Genomic DNA, 19,923 nt, shown 5'->3' on the forward strand with positions numbered 1-19,923 from the left:
ATTCAATTCCCAGATCTATTGTAACTCTGCAGTTTTAAACATGTAAAGGTCAGACTTGGAATTTGACTGAGTTCACTAAGCATACAGAATAATTAATGTTCACTCCCCTCCTCTCAATTTTGCACTCCTTAGCATATTTTTGTCTGCACCAGACTGAATCTAACAACAGCTATTCTGACCTGATCTGTGAAGATCATGTATGGTCGGGAGGGAGTAATTATGAGAGGTGTGTATGGGCCTGAGTTAATCGTAGCCAACTGAACTGTGAGTTTGCCTTCTGTAATTGAGTCCCATGACTAGGTATTTCTAAAAGTGCTTGTATGAAATGTATTTTCCTTGCTTGTATCCAGCTGCTAGAGTAAGATGTTAATGTTGAACTGATTGAATTACACACTGGATTTTAGTCATAGAATAAGGTGAATAGCTGAAGTGCAGGAAAACATGGCATTTTCACAAGCATTACAATAACAAAATGTATAACATGCAAGCTCTTTACTTAAAATGTGGAAAGTCCATTGTGCAGTATGCTTTTATACAATTTAAATGCAAATAGAAATCTCTGAAGATTTCATTCCAACCATAGATAAACTTAATTTCACCCTTTTCTCTTTCCTTTGACAGTCAATCCAATTTACACAGAAGCTGTTGGATGATACAATAAACTATGCTTTCAAATACTTTCCTACGATTAAACGGAGTATTTGTGTTATGTTTACGGAATTAGTTAATGGATCTCACGGCATGATTGATGTAATATGGCACGGCTGTTACCTCCACACAAGTCCTCTTGAATTTAACAAGAGACCAGAGTGTGGAAGTGCAAAGGTAACATCTTGGAAAGTATATTCTTTTATACTTTCTTGAGGGAAATAGAAGAAAGCAATTGAAATTTGAGATTCTACCATCAGCAAAATGCATATTTTGATCAACCAGTCGTTCCATTGTAACACATGTTGCGTCAACGCAAATTCGCTGCAACACGATTGACAATTTGGGGACACTGTTTCAGCAGTGCGACCTTTTAAAACATGTGTTGGCTGTAATGTGATTACATCGCCAATATTTTAAAGCACAATTTTTTATTGAAGTGAGGTTGCATAAAACGAAACCATCATGTTATAGAAGAACCTGTGTATTGTTATGTAATTGATTATAAGTCCCCAATGTAATTCATTGCATTCAAATTTAATGTCATCCATTTCTATTTAGTTCTTGACTCAGTGGTCACATCATGACTGAAACAGAAGGTTGTGTGTCTGATTCCCTTTCCAGGGACTTCAGCAAACTTTCCAAGATCAATCTTCACTTCTATAAGGGTGGAGTTTTGGTCTGTCAGAAGCATCTTTGGGATGAAGCCCATTTGCCCCCACTTCCACCCTCTCCCTCCCAATTAACACAAACATTCTATGTCAATATTAAGAAAAGAACAGGGATTCATTCTGCAACAAATATCTCAAAAACTGGACATGGCTGTTTCTGGGATAATGCTGTGTATAACCTAATTGCCATATTTTTTTATATAGCAACAATGACTATGCTTTAAAAGTACTTAACTATAAAGTACCTATGGACATTCTGAGGTTATGAAAGGTAATCAATACATTTCTTTAGGGAGTGTTCAGACAAGTGACAAGCTATAATCTGCTGGGCAAACCCAAACAGTAAGTGCTGGGTTAAGTCTTTTCTACAAAAAGAAACTTCTTTCCACTTTCCAATGGCTTTCTTAAGCTTTGCACTGCAGCACACATCCTTGAGGCAGATGTAGTCAATGATGCATCATGAACCCTATTATTCCACATGCTTTGCATACAAATCTGGCAAAGTCACCATCTAAAACACTTCAATTAAGGAATATTCTTTTTTTAAAAAAAGGAATATGTAAATGAAAGAAAGAACTGCATTTATGTTGTACCTTTCATGATGTTTGGACAACTCACAGGGCTTGAGAGCCAATTAACTATTTTCAAAGTAACCTAGAATCCCTACAGTGTGGTAACAGACCATTCAGCCCAACAAGTCCACACCGACCGACCGAAGAGCATCCTACCCAGACTCGCCCCCTTACCCTATCCCTGTACCCCTGCATTTCCCATGGCTAATCCACCTAACCGACACATCCCTGGACACCACATAATGGCCACCTAACTTGCACATCCTTGGACTATGGGAGGAAACAAGAGCACCTGGAGGAAACCCACGCAGAACGGGAGAATGTGCAAACTCAGACAGTCGCCCAAGGGTGAAATCGAACTGATCCCCAATGCTGTGAAACAGCCATGCTAAGCACTGAGCTACCGTGCTGTCCCTTCACTGTTATATGTAAGAAAGGCAACCTTCAATTTGTGCACAGTAAGCTCCTACAAAAAAGAAAAGGGATAATGACAAAATGATCTGCTTTTCAGTGTTAGTCAAGATATAAAATATTAGCCAGAACACTTAAGGTGATCCCTCCTGCTCAGTGTGGCAAGACTGTGACGTTATTTTTACTTGAACCTGACGTGGTTCAATTTAACATCTCACCCAAAAAGTGAACCCTCTGAAAGTAATATTCTCCTCCAGTACCAAACTAGTCTAATCCACAATGTTAGAAACTTGAAGGGAAAATTATTGATGTTTGAGATTTCAGACTGTTCCATCAAAATGAAGTGTTATTGATCTATTGCCTTTCATTTTCTCCTTGTTTTCCCAGAAAAGGGAGAATTGTAAAATAAAAATTATTCAGTTATTTCTTCACACAAAGGGTAGTGAAGATCTGGAACACCCCTTTCCATGTTGAGGTTGGAAGACAACTGGATGTTTCAAACCTGAAATCCATGGAACATTGGAGCCGAGAATGTTAAGTGTACAACACGAAGGTAGGTAGTTGATGTTATAGAGATTTGTCATGATCTACTTGAATGGAGGAACAAGTGAAAAGCATTCAAAAGTAATTTGAAGGAAAGGGTTTAGCAGTGTTTTACAGGAAGGAGAGTGAGACCTTTAGACTTCCTTATATATATTGATCACCTAGACCTGGGTGTTTAGGGCACAATTTCAAATTTTGTGGATGATACAGAACGTGAAACCAATGTAAATTGTGTGAGGGTAGTGTAGAACTTTGAAAAGATGCAGACAATTGTTAGATGAAGTTCAATGTCGGGAAATATGAGGTGAATCATTTTGTTAAGAATAACCTGGAATGACAATACAAAATAAAGGGTACAACTCTGAAGGCAGTGCAGGAACAGAAGGCCCTGGATGTATATGTGCATGATTTATTAAAGATGCAGCATAGGTTAAGAGCATAGTTAATAAAGTAGGCTTTATAAATACAGGCATAGCGTATAGGAGCAAGGAGATTCACGGACCCATATCGGACATTAGCTAGAATATTGCACCCAGTTCTGGATGTCATACTTTGGGAAAAATGTGAAGGTGTTTGAAGGGTGCAGAAGAGATTTTCGAGACTCATTCCAGGGATGAAGGGCTTCAATTATAGGGTTAGATTGGAGAAGCATGGGTAGAGCAGGGACAGGAATGGTTGTTGCAGGTTCTGGGATTTAGATATTTCAGTAAGAACAGAGAAGATGGTAATAGAGAGAGAGGTGTGGCATTGTTAGTTAAGGACCGTGTTACAGTGGCAGACAGGACAATTGATGAGGACTCATCTACTGAAGAATCGACGTTTCGGGCATAAGCCCTTCTTCAGGAAGGGCTGATGCCCGAAACGTCGATTCTCCTGTTTCCTGGATGCTGCCTGACCTGCTGTGCTTTTCCAGCAACACATTTCCAGCTCTGATCTCCAGCATCTGCAGACCTCACTTTCTCCTCATCTACTGAAGTAATATGGGCTGAGATTAGAAACAGGAAAGGACAGGTCACCCTGTTGGGAGTTTTCTATAAGCCTCCGAATAGTTCCAGAGATGTAGAGGAAAGGATAGCTAAGATATATCTGAATAGGAGCGAGAGTAACAGGATAATTGCTATGGGGACGTTAACTTTCCAAATATTGATTGGAAATACTATAGATCGAGTACTTTAGATGGGTCAATTTTGGTCCGATGTGTGCAGGATGTTTTCCTGACACAATATGTAGACAAGCCAAAAAGGGGCGAGGCCACATTGGATTTGGTACTGGGTAATGAACCTGGCCAGGTGTTAGATTTGGAGATGGATGAGCACTTTGGTGATAGTGACCACAATTCGGTTATGTTTACTTTAGTGATGGAAAGGGATAGACATATACCACAGAGTAAGAGTTATTGCTGGGGGAGAAAGCAATTATGATGCGATTAGGCAAGACTTAGGATGCATAGGATGGGGAAGGAAACTGCAAGGGGTGAGCACAATTGAAATGTGGAGCTTATTCAAGGAATAGCGACTGCATGTCCTTGATAAGTATGTACCTGTCAGGCAGGCAGAAAGTGGTCGAGCAAAGGAGCTGTGATTGCCTAAAGAAGTTGAATCTCTTGTCAAGAGGAAGAAGGAGGTTTATTTTAGGATGGGACATTAAAGCTCATTTAGGGTGCTCGAGAGTTATAAGTTAGCCAGGAAAGACCTAAAGAGACAGCTAAGAAGAGCCAGGAGGGAACATGAGAAGTCTTGGCAGATAGGATCAAGGAAAACCCTAAAGCTTTCTATAGGTATATCAGAAATAAAAGAATGACTAGAGTAAGATTAGGGCCAATCAAGGATAGTAGTGGAAAGTTGTGTCTCGAGTCCAAGGAGATGGGTAGGCACTAAATGAATATTTTTCGTTAGTATTCACACTGGAAAAAGACAGTGTTGCAGAAGAGAATACTGAGATACAGGCTACTAGACTAGACAGGATGAAGTTCTCAAGAAGGTGGTGTTAGCAATTCTGGAAATAGATAAGTCCCTTGGGCAGGATGGAATTTATCCTAGGGATTTATTCTCTGGGAAGCCATGGAGAATATTGCAGAGCCTTTGGCTTTGATACTTATGTCATCGTTGTCGACAGGAATAATGCAGAAGACTGGAGGATAGCAAATATTGTCCTCTTGTTCAAAAAGGGGAGTAGAGACAACCTTGGTATATATAGCCTTATTTCGGTTGTGGGTAAAGTATTGGAAAAAGTTATAAGAAATAGGATTGATAATCATGTAGAGAGGAATAAGTTGATTAGGGATAGTCAACATGGTTTTGTGAAGGTTAGGTCGTGCCTCATAAACCTTATTGAGTTCTTTGAGAAGGTGACCAAACAGGTGGATGAGGGTAAAGCGGTTGAAGTGATGTATATGGATTTCGCTAAGGCATTTGATAAGGTTCCCCACTATAGGCTATTGCAGAAAATACAGAGGCATGGGATTGAGGGTGATTTAGCGGTTTGGATTAGAAACCAGCTAGCTGAAAGAAGACAGAGGGTGATGGTTAATGGGAAATGTTCATCCTGGAGTTCAGTTATTAGTGATGTATTGCAAGGATCTATTTTGGGGCCACTGCTGTTTGTTATTTTTATAAATAACCTAGATGAGGGCATAGAAAGATGAGTTTGTAAATGTGCGGATGACATGAAGGTCAGTGGAGTTGTGGATAGTACTGAAGAATGTTGCAGGTTACAGAGGGACATGGATAAGCTGCAGAGCTGGGCTGAAAGGTGGCAAATGGAATTTAATGCGGAAAAATGTGAGATGATTCACTTTGGAAGAAGTAATAGGAATGCAGAGTACTGGGCAAATGGTAAAATTCTTGGTAGTGTAGATAAGCAGAGAGATCTTGGTGTCCATGTACATAGATACCTGAAAGTCGCCACCAGGTTGATAGGGTTGTTAAGAAGGCATACAGTGTGTTAGATTTAATTGGTAGAGGGATTGGGTTTCAGAGCCTCGAGGTCATGCTGCAGCTGTACAAAATTCTGGTGTGGGCACACTTGGAGTATTATATACTGTCAGGACGTCGCAATTTAGGAAGGATGTGTAAGCTTTGGAAAGTGTACAGAGGAGATTTACTAGGATGTTGTCTGGTATGGAGGGAAAGTCTTATTAGGAAAGACTGAGGGACTTGAGGCTGTTTTTGTTAAAGAGAGAAGAAGGTTGAGAGGTAACTTAATTGAGACATGCAAGATAATAAGAGGGTTAGATAGGGTGGACAGTGAGAGCCTTTTTCCTCAGATGGTGATGGCTAGCACGAGGGGACACAGCTTTAAATTGATATCGGTCCCATATCGATCACCACTCAGAGGTAGTTTCTTTACTGGGAGAGTAGCAGGGGCATGGAACGCACTGCCTGCAATAGTAGAAGACTCGCCACATTTAAGGACATTTAAATGGCCATTGGATAAACATATGGATGAAAATGGAATAGTATAGGATAGATGGGGTTCAGATTGGTTCCACAGGTCGGTGCAACATCAAGGGCTGAAGAGCCTGTACTGCGCTGTTATGTTCTTAGTTAGGACTGTATTCCCTTGGATAAGAGAAGGATTACGGGAGATTTGATAGACATTTAAAATCATGACGGATTTGGGCAGAATCAATAGGGAGACACTGTTCCCAGTCTTCAAGGTTTGGCTATAAGAATGTGTTGATTAAAAGAATGTGAAAGTGATGTGAGAAAATGCTTTTTCATGCAGTGAATAGTTAGGGTATGGAATGTACTGCTTGGAAATGTAATGGAGGAAAATTCAGTTGATGCATTCCAAAGGGAGTTAGACAATTATTTTAAAAAGTAACAATGTGCAGGGGAGAAAGCAGGATTATTACAGTAAGCAAAATGCACATTTGGAAAGAACAGTATAGATGCAATGGGCTGAAATGACCTCCTCAGAATTCAGTGAGTCATGGAATACTTCAAAAACAATTCACTGTCTGAAATGTTGGAAAATCTCCAATGTGTTAAATTGAAATATTTTTATTCTTTACATAATTTTGTTGATTGGTATAATGCTGTGTACTGGGTCTTCCTAATTACCTGATGCAGGTAATTCATCCTTTTCCAGAATTAACTATATATCGCAGAACAAGCTGTCAAATATTTGACTTCGTCAGAAGTGTATTTAAGTGAAATTTATCTAGGTACAGTAGCAATTAAATGAGTTTCCCTGGGCAACTGAATACTAACATAAAAGTCACGGTGCAGGAAAAATGAATAAGCAATTAGTCTCACTTCTGATATTTTCCAGTTGTAACTCGAAGTAGGTGGTGATAATGCATAGTTCTTTTGCTTGGCTTCTGTGGAATGTGATGAATGTATTTTCTATAAACTTTGTGATAATGGAGTGTGGTGGGTTTGGCAGATGTCCCAATGTGCATTGAAAGCAATACTGCGGAGTTTATTTCAAAATCCTATACACCTGAGACATCTTTATAAGCCTTTGTGATCCGGATCAAAAGAACATATCTATAAATACAGGGATATCTTCGCTTGTGCACACACCTAGTTATTTGATGAGAACCACCTGATTTCCAATGGCAGCGCATCCCCTGGAGAGGGGATTCAAATGAACTTGTAAGAAAGTACTGTGGAATTTTAACAGGAAAACCTCAGTGATTTGAAAGGTAATCGAATTAAACAGGTTTTTGAGTATTCTTTCGCACTGCTATACTTCAAAGTAAGAATTCATAATTCATAATTTGGTGACCAGAACAATATTTACACAGCCTGTACTACTTGCAGAATATTTATCCCACTTTCTTTTTTTTCATTCTGCAGCTCTCCCAGTATTGGCAGTTATACTATTTAGTGACAATATTAGCAGAATGTTTACTGCATTACTGGGTGCTGCAACATGCCAAAATATTCAGCTGAACAGATATGATCAGTTGAGAATCTGGCATTTTATGTTCTCTTAGTGTTTGAGCTATCTTGTCCATTATACCTGGTAAATTCAAGGTGTTTGGGACAATTTAACGAAAGACTTGCAGGAATAATCCAGAGGATGAAGGGATGTCAACTGAGGACTCTGGGTTGTACTTGATAGAGTTTAGAATGAGGGGAATCTCATTGAAACTTACAGAATACGCAGAGGGACCTGGAAATGGACGTGGAGATGTTTCCACCAGTAGAAGACACTACGATGTGACCTCAGGGACAATCATTTAGAACTGAGATGAGGAAAAATTTCTTTGGCCAGAGAGTGGTTAATCTGTGGAACCTATTGCCACAGAAGGCTGTGAAGGCCAAATCATTGAGGGCATTTAAGACAGGGGTAGGTCGGATAGATTGTAAGTGGATCAAGGGGTATGGGGAGAAGGCAGAAGAATGGGGTTGAGAAACATCAGCCATGATTGAATAGTGGAACAGACTCGATGGGCTGAATGGCTTAATTTTACTCCTACATCTTGGGATCTATACAACACCTTTTTCATAGTGAAAAGAGCCAAGGCATTTCATCAGAATGATCTGCAAACAAGATTTGGAACCAACCCACAGGAATTATTAGGTCAGAAAACAAAAAGGTTGGTAAGAGGTGGGTTTTAAGGAGCATCTTGTGTGTTTTTTTAAAAAATGACAAATTGATAAGGTTTGGAAGGACATTTCAGAGGTTGAGACCTTGATGGCTGTGCCCACAGCTACTAAAGATGGGGTAAATTAACATCAGGGATGCCCAAGAGAGCAGCATTGAAGGAACATTGAAGGGTTGTAGACTCAGAGCAGCTTCCAAGAGAGTGAGGGATTTAAAAAGAAGGATGAGTATTTTAAAATTGAGGCATTTCTGTACCTGGAACAAACATCTAAAAACAATTCATTGGAGGAGACAGCTCCAAAAAATCCCTATTATCAGTGATGGGGAAGACTGACACATTAGTGCAAAAGATAAGACTGAAGCATTTGCAGTGACCTTCTGCCAGAAGTGCTGACTGCATCTCCACCTCCACATTTCCACCTCCTCCAGAGGTCCTTAGCATCACTGATCATCAAGCAATTTGATTCGCACCACGTCACATTAAGAAATGGCTGATGGCACTGGATACGACAAAAGGCTTTGGGTCCTGATTTCAATCTGGTAACAAACTGAAGACTTGCACTACAAAACTGGCTGCACCCTTGGCCAAGCTGTTCCAGTATTTCTGCAATACTGGCATCTAACCAGCAAAACACAAAAAGCAGGACAAGCTAGCTTGGCCAATTGCAGTCTATCAATCTATTCTTAATCACTGCCAAAGTCACAGAAAATGTCATTTGCTGTGCTATCAGTCAAAACTTGCTTAGCAATAACCTGAACAGCTTGGGGACTGGCAGGACCACTCAGCTCCTGACCTGAATACAGCCCTGGTTCAGCACAAAGGGGTTAAACTTAGGAGGTGAGGTGAGTGTGGCTGCCCTTGACATCAAGGTCACATTTCATCGAGTGTGGTGTCAAGGAGCCTGAGCAAAACTGGAATCAATGGGAATTTGAAGGATAACTTTTCACTGGTTTTGGCCTCGTATGAGAAGCAGTTGGTTCAGTTACCACTGATTGTAGTAAAAGACTTGGGCTCAAGCTTGATGGGGTGAAATTGGTTGAGAAAGATTCACCTTAATTGGCTCAACATTTCTCGATTAGAAAATGGCTGCCTGCGTGTCCTAATTGAATACCTGGAAACTTTTCAGAAAGGTCTAGGGGCTATCAAAGGATCCAAGACCACCTTGCATATTGACCAGGAGGAAATTCTGCAAGGCTCACCCAGTGTCATTTGCCTTAAGGGCAAAAGTAGAGGCAGAAATCAGGAGGTTGGAAAGCGAAGGAATCATCATAACAGTCCAGTTCACGGAATGGGCAGTACCAGTCTTACCACTGTGAAGGCCGAAGGGTCAGTTTCTTGTGACTGAATAAATACCCAATCCCTCACATAGAGGAGTTATACACAAAACTGGCAGGGGTGTGTCTGTCCTTCACAAAGCTGAATGAGAGCCATGCAAAATTGCAGTTATGGTTTGATGAAGATTCCCAGAGGTGTGCTAAAATTAATACCCATAAGGGTTTGTACAATATATGAGACTGGCTTTTGGGGTATCATCAATCTGTGCCATTTTTCAGCAGATGATGGAGAACATTTTGCAAGGTATACCCCAGATTGCCATTAATCTGGATGCCATGCTAATAACAAGGAAGATCCGTAAAGAGCATTTAGAGAACTTGGACATAAACTTTAGAAGTTTCTCCCAAGTGGGCTTACAGTTCAGAAAGGAAATATGTGTGTTCCAGACACCCCAAGTGACCTGCTTGGGCTACAGAGTCGACAAGATCTGTTTACACCTGTTTGAAGATAGTGAGGACAATCAAAGGTGCCTCAGCTCCCATGTCTGTACTAGGGCTTAGGTCTTTCCTTGGATTGGTGAATTATTATGGAAAGTTCATGCATAACCTGGTCTCCATCCTTGCACCCTTACACCTGCTATTGAAAAAGAGTTAACCTTGGAAATGGTTTCATAGCCAAGACATAGTCTTTAGAGAAGTGAAGAAGCAGCTGTTGTTGTCAAAGATGTTGGCACGCCATGATCCCAAGCGAGATCTGGTGTTGACATGTGATTCCTCCACCTATGATATTGGTGTAGTGTTGGCTTACAAATGGTCCAAAAATATATGCTTCCTGGACTTTGGCTGATACAGAGCAGAGGAGAATGTGAGGACTGCAGATGCTGGAGATCAGAGCTGTGAGTGTGGTGCTGGAAACGGTCCTCAGATGCTGCCTGACCTGCTGTGCTTTTCCAGCATCACATTCTCGACTCTGATACAGAGCACGATATGCCCAGATAGAAAAGGAAGGTTTGGCCATCTTCTTTGGTGTGAGAAGCTTCCACCAATATCTTTCTAGACATAGATTTGTAATAGTAAGAGACTACAAACCCCTACTAGGGTTAGTAAAAGAGGACAAGGCCATGCCGCCCATAGCTTCAGGTTGAATTCCAAGGTGGTCACTTATTCCAAATGTGTGCAGTTACAAGTTGGGACACCGTCCAAGAGGCCAAGTAGCAAATGCAGATGCCTTGAGCTGCTTCCTGCTGGCAGATACACCATGGGTGGTGCTGCCTGGGAGAGTCTGCTCTGGTTTTAAACTTTCAGGACATCCTTCAGGTTACTGCTGACAATATTACACTGTGGACACAAAACTAGAACAGTCAATGGTAATGGGGGAGCAAAAGGGCTATCACAACCAAAATTGAAATCTTCCTGGACCCAGTGACACGAGATCACCACAGATGGTGGCATTTTATAATGGGGAGCAAGAGAGATTGTCCCAAGCAAAGGTCACCATCAGGTACTGGCTGAACTCCACCGGGGTCATCCAGGAGTAACCAAAATGAAGATGTTGGCAAGAAGCTTTGTCTGGTGGCCAGGACTGAATGCTGACATAGCTGCATTGGTGGGGTAGTGCCAACAAGGACAAGTGTTACTGCCAGCAGCTTCCCCACATTTGTGGGAATGGCCGGATAACCCTGGATTTGGTTATACATTGACTATGCTGACCCTTTCATGGGCTCTATGTTTTTAGTTAGTGTGGATGTCCACTCAAAATGGTTGGATGTGCAATGAGTTCACTCATCAAACACTGGGCGGACAATAGCAAACGATGCTTGGAGCTTTTCAATACACAGGCACCCAAAAGTGTTGGTCACAGACAACAGGCAATCGTTGGAATGAGCTGCCAGAGGAAGTGGTGGAGGCTGGTACAATTGCATTACATTTAAGATGGATATATGAATAGGAAGGATCTGGAGGGATATGGGGCAGGTGTTGGCAGGTGGGACTAGATTGGGTAGGGATATCTGGTTGGCATGGACAGTTTGGACTGAAGGGTCTGTTTCCGTGCTGTACATCTCTATGACTCTATTTACCAGCAAGGAATTCAAGTATTTCCTAAAGCTGAGTATTTTCATTCAACATATAAGGACAGCTCCATAATGTCTGTTGTCCAGTGGTCTGGGGAAAAGAGCAGTACAAACTTTGACAGGCTTAATGAAACAGCCTATAGCTTCACTTAATGCCAAACTGTCCTGGTTCCTTTTTGATTATGGGACCACTCCTCACTTAACTACAGGGACAGGTCCAACAGAGTTGCTAATGGGGAGAGCACCAGGTTAAATCTGGACCCTGGAGGAAGGTGATGAAATGGCATCAGGAACAGCAATGTTGGACATAAGACTACTTGAGAGAGTGTTTACTTCAGGGGATGAAGTTCTGTGCTGAAGCCATGGGAATGGCCCTGCATGGATAAAAGGCATGTTCAACGTGAGGTCAAGTCTTGTGACATACAAAGTTTGGGTCACTGAGGTGGTCCTGAACAAGCACATGGACCACATGAAAGCTGCAAACTCACAAACAGAGCAGTAGCAAAACATCTCCGGCTCCTCAGAATGCCCAGAAAGGCTGTTGGAATCCGTGGATTCTTATCTGTCCATGTAATGTTGAAGGAACCTCAGAGTCTGAGATGGACATGGTGGATGTCACATCCTTGATACCTTTACTGCCTGATGATGAGGATGCATTTCTTCAGAGATGCTCCAGGCACAAGAGGCAGGCTACAGTCTGATTATCCCCTCCCTCTCCATATCTAAGGTTAAGTAGGTGGAACTAAAGTGGATTCTGCGAAAACACCCCAGGAGAAGTTACATTAAAAAGGACAGGCCTATGTCCCAATACGTAGAAGGGGAGGGATTGGGTGATTGTAACAAAGTAAGCCAAGTAGATCTCATAGAACATGAGTTCCCTGATTGGACCAGGTTAGTGGCCCCTATCAGGGAGCTCTGGCTGACAGATATAAACAGGAGTGTCAGAGGTTCTGTTCACTCTCTGAGCTGACTCTAAGGAAGCCGGACCAGTGTCCAGTCCTGTGCACATGTTTCTGGATACTGCCCTCTGTGAGTTACTTCAGTAACTTTTTTTTTGGTGCACCTCTGGGTTTATTCCAACTCCAGTGCTTGAGCACAAAATTCCAGACTGACATTCTAATGAAGATGCGGTCTTTCAAATGAGAGGTTAAACCAAAAGCCTATTCAGGTAACTATAAAGGTTACACCAGAAACTTTGACTTCTCCACCCCCCTGATGCTGCCTCCCTTGCTGTGTTCTTCTAGCCTCCTGCTTGTCTACTGTAAAAGATCCTATGACATCATTTTCTGGAAGAGCCAGGGATGTTATCCCATAACCTGACTGATAATTGTCTTTTCATCAACAGATTGTTTGGTCATTTTTACATTGCTGCTTGCAAGAGTTTATGAAGTGCCATTTGCTGCATTTCCTACAATATAGTTGTGATTATACATCAGAAGATACTTATTTGACTGTAAAATCCTTTCAAACATCAAAAGTGGTTATAAATATATGAAGTAGTGTAAATCTTGTTCCAGTCATCTTGCAAAATGTTTAAAATTATTGCAGGGACAGCAGCTGATGAAATGGGCATACAAGTATCTTGAAATTAAATATATGTATATGAAATAAAAAATAAACTCACTGTCTTTTCTATGTATGCAGGTGTTTATTGGAAGTGTCCAACACAAGCATTTTTTGCATGGGATCCTGTAACAGACTTGTAATGGATTTGTTGATACATCTGCCTGGTTGATCTGCTGTGAAATGGAGTGGAGTCCCAAGCTCGTTCTTCGGTCTCTGCTGAAATCACTTGGAATAAAATTAGTGATCCCAGACATTTAAGTTAGCAAGGTTGACAGCTTTAACTCAGGATGCATTTGTTTTTCCATAACCTGTTGTGCGAGGACTGAAATAAATCTGTGCAGAGGGAGAAGTGGATTAAATCAGAACAATTTAATGCAGCAGTGAGCTCTGGGCACTTTGTGAGGGGGTGGGGAGGGACTCAAGAATGTTTTATCCTTGAATGTATTTTTTTCCTTAGTAAAAGAAAGTGGAAATTGATTCTCTCAAATCTGTTTTGTAATGAGTGACAAAGTTGGCTTTGTGTCTATGGCAGCGGAAATTACAAAATCTGTCTAGTTCTCTCCGTTTTAACTGGAGCAATGCTTTACCCCATTGTTAATAAAATTACAGATGTGAATTTGCAATGACTGCAGGGCAGGTTCTGATCTAAAAACACTTATGTGAAAACTGTATGATCCTGACACAGAGCAAAAGGCATTTTCCCCTTGTTTGCAGTTTCCCCATGTTCTCTGAGGCTGTGATATAGGAGATTGGAATCACGGTAGTTAGTGTAATTAATATGCGCCTGTGGATTTTAACAATCAATATAGAAAATCCACAGAGTTCACTAATTTAATACTTTATAAGAAAATAAGGAACAGGAAGAGACAGTTTGAACCCTTGAGCTTGTTTCTTTATTTAAATCCCTTAGTACCCAAAAACCTATTGACTTCTCTTGACTCAATGACTACTCAACGCCTGAGTATCTACAGCTCTCTAGGGTAGAGCATTCCAAAAATTCACAGCCCTTTGAGTAAAGATATTTCTCTTTATCTCATTCCTAAATAGCTAACTCATTATCCTGAGATTTTCAAGCATGTGTACTGAGTTGGGACAGTCTACTTATATATCAGCCTTGAGGGAAATGTATTCAGCTTTGGTCATCTGAACTTGTAGTTTTGTCATGCCGTACAATAAATAGGTCTTTAGAGACATGGTTTAAACTGAATCACTTTTCTCCTGCATTGTAAGAAAGCATAAAAGAAGCCTTCTGAACTTCATTGATTTGAGAGGAAGCTGCACATTCGATGCAGTTATGTACATTAATTTGCTTGACTAAAGTCAATAAGTCAATGAAGAAAGCATACAGTTTTGAAGACAATTTACTGACTACTGACACAATTAGTATCGAATTGGGAAAAGAAACCTGCCATGTGGCAAAGATTACTGGTAAAGACAGAGGATTGGAAAGTCTTAAAAACCAACAAAAGTTGGCCAAAATATAACACAGAGGGAGAAGATAAAATTTGAGGGCAATCTAGCAATAATGTAAAAAGAACAGTAACGGCTATTTTAAATATATAGAAAAGAGATGTGTCAAAGTGAACATAGTTCCCTCAAGGATGAGGCTGGGTTAATACTGGGGAGCCAAGAAATGGCAGAGGAGTTCAATGCATTGTCTGCATTAAATCTTCATGATTGAAGACACTAATATTATTCCAAAAATTCAAAATAATCAAGGGCAAAATGGGTGGAGGAAATTAGATTAGATTAGATTAGATTAGATTACTTACAGTGTGGAAACAGGCCCTTCGGCCCAACAAGTCCACACCGACCCGCCGAAGCGTAACCCACCCATACCCCTACATTTACCCCTTTACCTAACACTACGGGCAGTTTAGCATGGCCAATTCACCTGACTTGCACATCTTTGGACTGTGGGAGGAAACCGGAGCCCCCGGAGGAAACCCACGCAGACACGGGGAGAACGTGCAAACTCCACACAGTCAGTCGTCTGAGTCGGGAATTGAACCCGGATCTCTGGCGCTGCGAGGCAGCAGTGCTAACCACTGTGCCACCGTGCCGCCCACTACCACCGTGCCGCCCACGAAATACATACAATAACTATCATTTCAGAAAAGATAGAATATAGGAAACTAAGCAGTAGGTTAAAATGTAGGTCCTTAAGGGTAGTAATATCTGGACTACTGCCAGTACTACCTGCGTGTGACAGTAAGAATAGGAGGATAGAGCATATGAATACAGGGCCAAAGAGCTGGTGCAGTGGGCAAAGATTCACATTTTTGGACCATTGGGATCTCTTTGGGGTAGAAATGACTGATATTAGAGGAACAGGTTCCACCTGAAGTGGAAGCAGAACAATTTTCTTGCAGGACATTTGCTAGTGCTACTCAGAAGTCTTTAAACTAATAAGGGGTGGGGGGTGGGAAGTGATGTGGAAACCAAAGTGATAGTAAGAAAAGAGATCAGGCTGAGGCTGGTACAGTAGATAAGGGGTGAGAGTCAAATAGCCAAATAAAACTATATTTACTTCATTGCAAGAGGCCTAACAGTTAAGGCATATGAACTCAGGGCATGGTTGGGAACATGATTCTGGGTTATCATAGCTATTACAGAAGTGCAGTTCAGGGATGGACAGGACTGGCAGCTTGATATTCCAGGGTATAGATACTACAGGAAGGATAGCAAGGGAGGCAAGAGAGGAGGGGGAGCAGTGTTTTGGTTAGGGATAACATTTTGGCCGTACTTAGGGAGGCTTTTCCTGGGTTATTGTCCAGTGAAATTATTTAGGTGGAACTGAGAAATAAGAAAGGGATGATCACCTTGTTGGAATTGTACAACAGGCCCCTCAATAATCAGCAGGAATCAAGAAACAAATATGTAAGGTGATTTTGGATATCTGTAAGAATAAGACCATAGCAACAGAAATTATGCCATTCGGCCCATCGAATCTACTCCACCATTCAGTCATGGCTGATAGTTTGTTCGATCCCGTTTTTCCACTTTCTCCCCATAACGTTTGATCCCCTTGGCAATCAAGAACTTATCTATCTCTGCCTTAAATATACTCAGTGACATGGCCTCCATAGCCTTCTGTGGCAGTGAATTCCACAGATTCACTACTCTCTGGCTGAAGATGTTTCTCCTTACCTCCGTTCTAAAGGATCTTCACTTTATTCTAAGTCTGTGCCCTCAGGTCCTCGTCTCTCTTGCCAATGGAAACAACTTCCCAATGTCCAGTCTCTCCATGCTGTTCAGTATTCTGTAAATTTCAATCAGATCTCCCTCCTCTTCCTTCTAAACTCCATCGGGTATAGTCCCAGAGCCCTCAAATGTTACTCATATGTTAAGCCTTTCATTCCTGGGATTGTTCTCATAAACCTTCTCTGGACCTGCTCCAGGGCCAATACATCCTTCTTGAGGTAAAAACAATGACTGCAGATGCTGGAAACCAGATTCTGGATTAGTGGTGCTAGAAGAGCACAGTAGTTCAGGCAACATCCCATCCTTCTTGAGGTATGGGCTTAAAATTGCTCACAATACTCTAAATGTGGTCTGACCAGAGCCTTCTAAAGCCTCAGAAGTACATCCCTGCTTTTATATTCTAGTCCTCTTGAGATGAATGATAACATTGTATTTGTTTTCCTAAGTACTGACTCAACCTGCAAGTTTACCTTAAGAGAATCCTGGACTAGGACTCCCAAGTCCCTTTGTACCCCAGATTTCTGAATTTTCTGCCATTTAGAAAACAGTCCATGCCTCTATTCTTCCTACCAAAGTGGAAGAATACTTTCCCACATAGTATTTGATCTGCCATTTCTTTGCCTAATCTCCTCATTTGCCTAAATCTTTCTGCAATCTCCCTACCTCCTCCATACTACCTGCCCCCTCACCTCTCTTTGTGTCATCTGCAAACTTAGCCAGAATGCCCTCAGTTCCTTTATTCAGATCATTAATGCATAAAGTGAAAAGTTGTGGTCTGAACACTGAACCTTGCGGAACACCACTAGTCACTGGCTTCCATCCTGAGAAGGACCTTTTATCCCCACTCTCTGCTTTCTCTCCTTGCCTCTAACACCAGGGGCCTTATCTTACTCAGCAGCCTCCTGTGAAGCACCTTATCAAAATGCTTCTGGAAGTCCAAAGAGATAACATCAATTGGCTCTCCTTGGTCTAACCTGCTCATTACCTCCTCAAATCAGCCTAGAACTTCCCATCTTTTGCCTTACTCCCTTCTTAAACTGGTGGGGGGGGGGGGGGGGTAGGGGCAGTTACATTAGCAATTTTCCAGTCCTCTGCGACCTTCCCTGACTACAGTGATACCAGAAAGATTACCATTAATGCCTCCACTATCCTTTCAGCTACTTCCTTCAAAATAATAGAATTCCTACAGTATGGAAGCAGACTATGAGGCCCATCAAATCCACATTGACCATCTGAAGAACATCCCACCCAGACCCACTGCTCTACCCTATCCCTATGTTTATCATAGCTAATTTGCTTAATCGGCACCTGTTGGACTGTGGAAGGAAACTGGAGCACCCAGTGGTAAACCACGCAGACACGACAAGAACATGCAAACTCTACAGTCACCCGAGGGCGGAATTGAACCTGGGTCAATAGCACTGTGAGGCAGCAGTGCCAACCGTTGATGCACCATACATCAACCTAATAGGGTTGCAATGGTTGGGGATTTTAACTTTCCAAACATAGACTGGGACTGTCATCGTATTAAGGGCTTAGATGGGGAGGATTTTGTTAAGTCTATATAAGTATATTTTCTTATTCCGTATGTGAATATACATACGAGAGAAGGAGCAAAACATGACCTTCTCTCAGGAAATAAGACAGGGTAATGACTGAGATGTCAGTGAGAGAGCACTTTGGGGCCAGTGATCATAATTCTATTAGTTTTGAAATAGTTGTGCAAAAGGATAGACCTGATCTAAAAATTAAAGTTCTACTTTGGAGAAAGGCCAATTTTGGCGATATTAGACAGGAAATTTCAAAAGTTGATTAGGGGAGGCTATTTGCAGGTAAAGGGACAATTTGGAAGTGGGAGGCCTTTAAAAATGAAATACCGAGACTTCAGAGATTGTATTTCCTGTTAGTGTGTAGGTTGGAGGGAATGCTGGATGACCAGAGAAATTGATGCTCTGATCAAGAAAAAGAAGGCATATGTCAGACACAGACAGCTGGGATCAAGTGAAGCCCTAGAAGAGTATAAGGGCAATAGGAGTGTACTTAAGGGAGAAATAGGAAGGCAAAAAAGAGACATGAGATAGTTTTGGCAAATAAAGTTAACGAGAACTCAAAGAGACTTTATAAGTACATTTTATCAGTGTGGCTAGGTGTGGAATCACAACAGATGGGTGAGATACTAAACTAACATTGTGCATCAGCATTTCCCATGGAGAAGGACATGGAAACTAGGGAACTTGGCAAAATAAATAGTGATGCTTTGAAAATAGTTCATAATACGATGAGCTGCTGGAGATCTTAACACACAGATAGGTAGATAAATCCTTGGAATCTGATCAGGTCTTTCCTAGAACTTTGTGGGAAGCTAGGGAAGAGATTGCTGGGCCCCTTTCTGGATATTTCTATCATTGACAGCCGAGGGTGAGGTGTCGGAAGATTGGAAATTGGTTAATGAGGTGGCATTATTTAAGAAAGTTATATAAGGAAAAGCCAGGGAATGTTTCAACAGTGAGCATTATATCAGTGATGGATAAGCTGTTGGAGGGGATCCTGATGGACAGGATTTACCTGCATTTGGAAAGGCAAGGACTGATTAGGGCTAGTTAGCATGGACTTTGTGTGTGAGAAATTGTGTCTCCTAACTTAATTGAGTTTTTGAAGAAGTGACGTAGAAGACTGATGATGGCAGAGCAGTGAACGTTGTCTGTATGGACTTCAGCAAAGCATTTGACAAGGTTCCGCATGGTAGATTGGTTAGTCAGGTTAGATTACATGGGATCCGGGGGAGCTAACCAATTGGATACAAAATTGGTTTGAAGGTAGGAGACAGAGGGTGGTAGTAGTGAGTTGCTTTTTGGACTGAAAGCTTGTTTCTAGCAGTTTGTCACAAGGATTGGTGCTGGGTTCAATGATTTTCGTCATTTGTAGAAATGATTTGGATGTGAACATAGGAGGTATGGTTAGTAAGTGTAGAGATGACAAAATTGGTGATATTGTAGACAATGAAGAAGATTATCCTTGAGTACAATGGGACCTTGATCAGATGGGCCAAAGGGCAAAGTAGTGGCAGAAGAAGTTTAATTTAGATAAATGTGAGGTGTAACATTTTGATTAGGCAAATCAGGGCAGGATTTACACAGTTAATGGTAGGGTCCTGGGGAGTGTTGGAGTAGAGTGGTGCTGGAAAAGCACAGCAGTTCGGGCAGCATCCGAGGAGCAGTAAAATTGATGTTTCGGGCAAAAGCCCTTCATCAGGAATACAGAATGCCAAACAAAGAGTCCTAGGGATGCAGGTGCATAGTTCCTTGAAAGTGGAGTCGCAGGCAGACAGGATGGTGAAGAAGGCTTTTGGCATGCTTTCCTTCATTGGTCAGAAAATTGAGTATAGGAGTTAGGATATCATGT

At 41.5% G+C, this 19,923-nt stretch overlaps 1 long non-coding RNA gene across 2 annotated transcripts in view; it reads left to right on the forward strand.

Annotated features, from left to right (window-relative positions):
- The window catches only part of LOC122562540 (uncharacterized), a 28,051-nt gene extending 13,553 nt beyond the window's left edge, over nt 1-14,498 (forward strand). For both annotated transcript variants that reach the window (XR_006315352.2, XR_015761295.1), the window contains 2 exons: nt 2,741-2,855; nt 13,396-14,498. This is a non-coding gene — a long non-coding RNA (uncharacterized LOC122562540). The remainder of the gene's footprint in view (nt 1-2,740; nt 2,856-13,395) is intronic.
- The last annotated feature ends 5,425 nt before the right edge of the window (nt 14,499-19,923 follow it).

The sequence above is a fragment of the Chiloscyllium plagiosum genome, unplaced genomic scaffold (assembly GCF_037043375.1).
Source record: "Chiloscyllium plagiosum isolate Xiang-an unplaced genomic scaffold, Cpla_swu_hap1 HiC_scaffold_24, whole genome shotgun sequence".
In the NCBI taxonomy this organism is placed as follows: Eukaryota; Metazoa; Chordata; class Chondrichthyes; order Orectolobiformes; family Hemiscylliidae; genus Chiloscyllium; species Chiloscyllium plagiosum.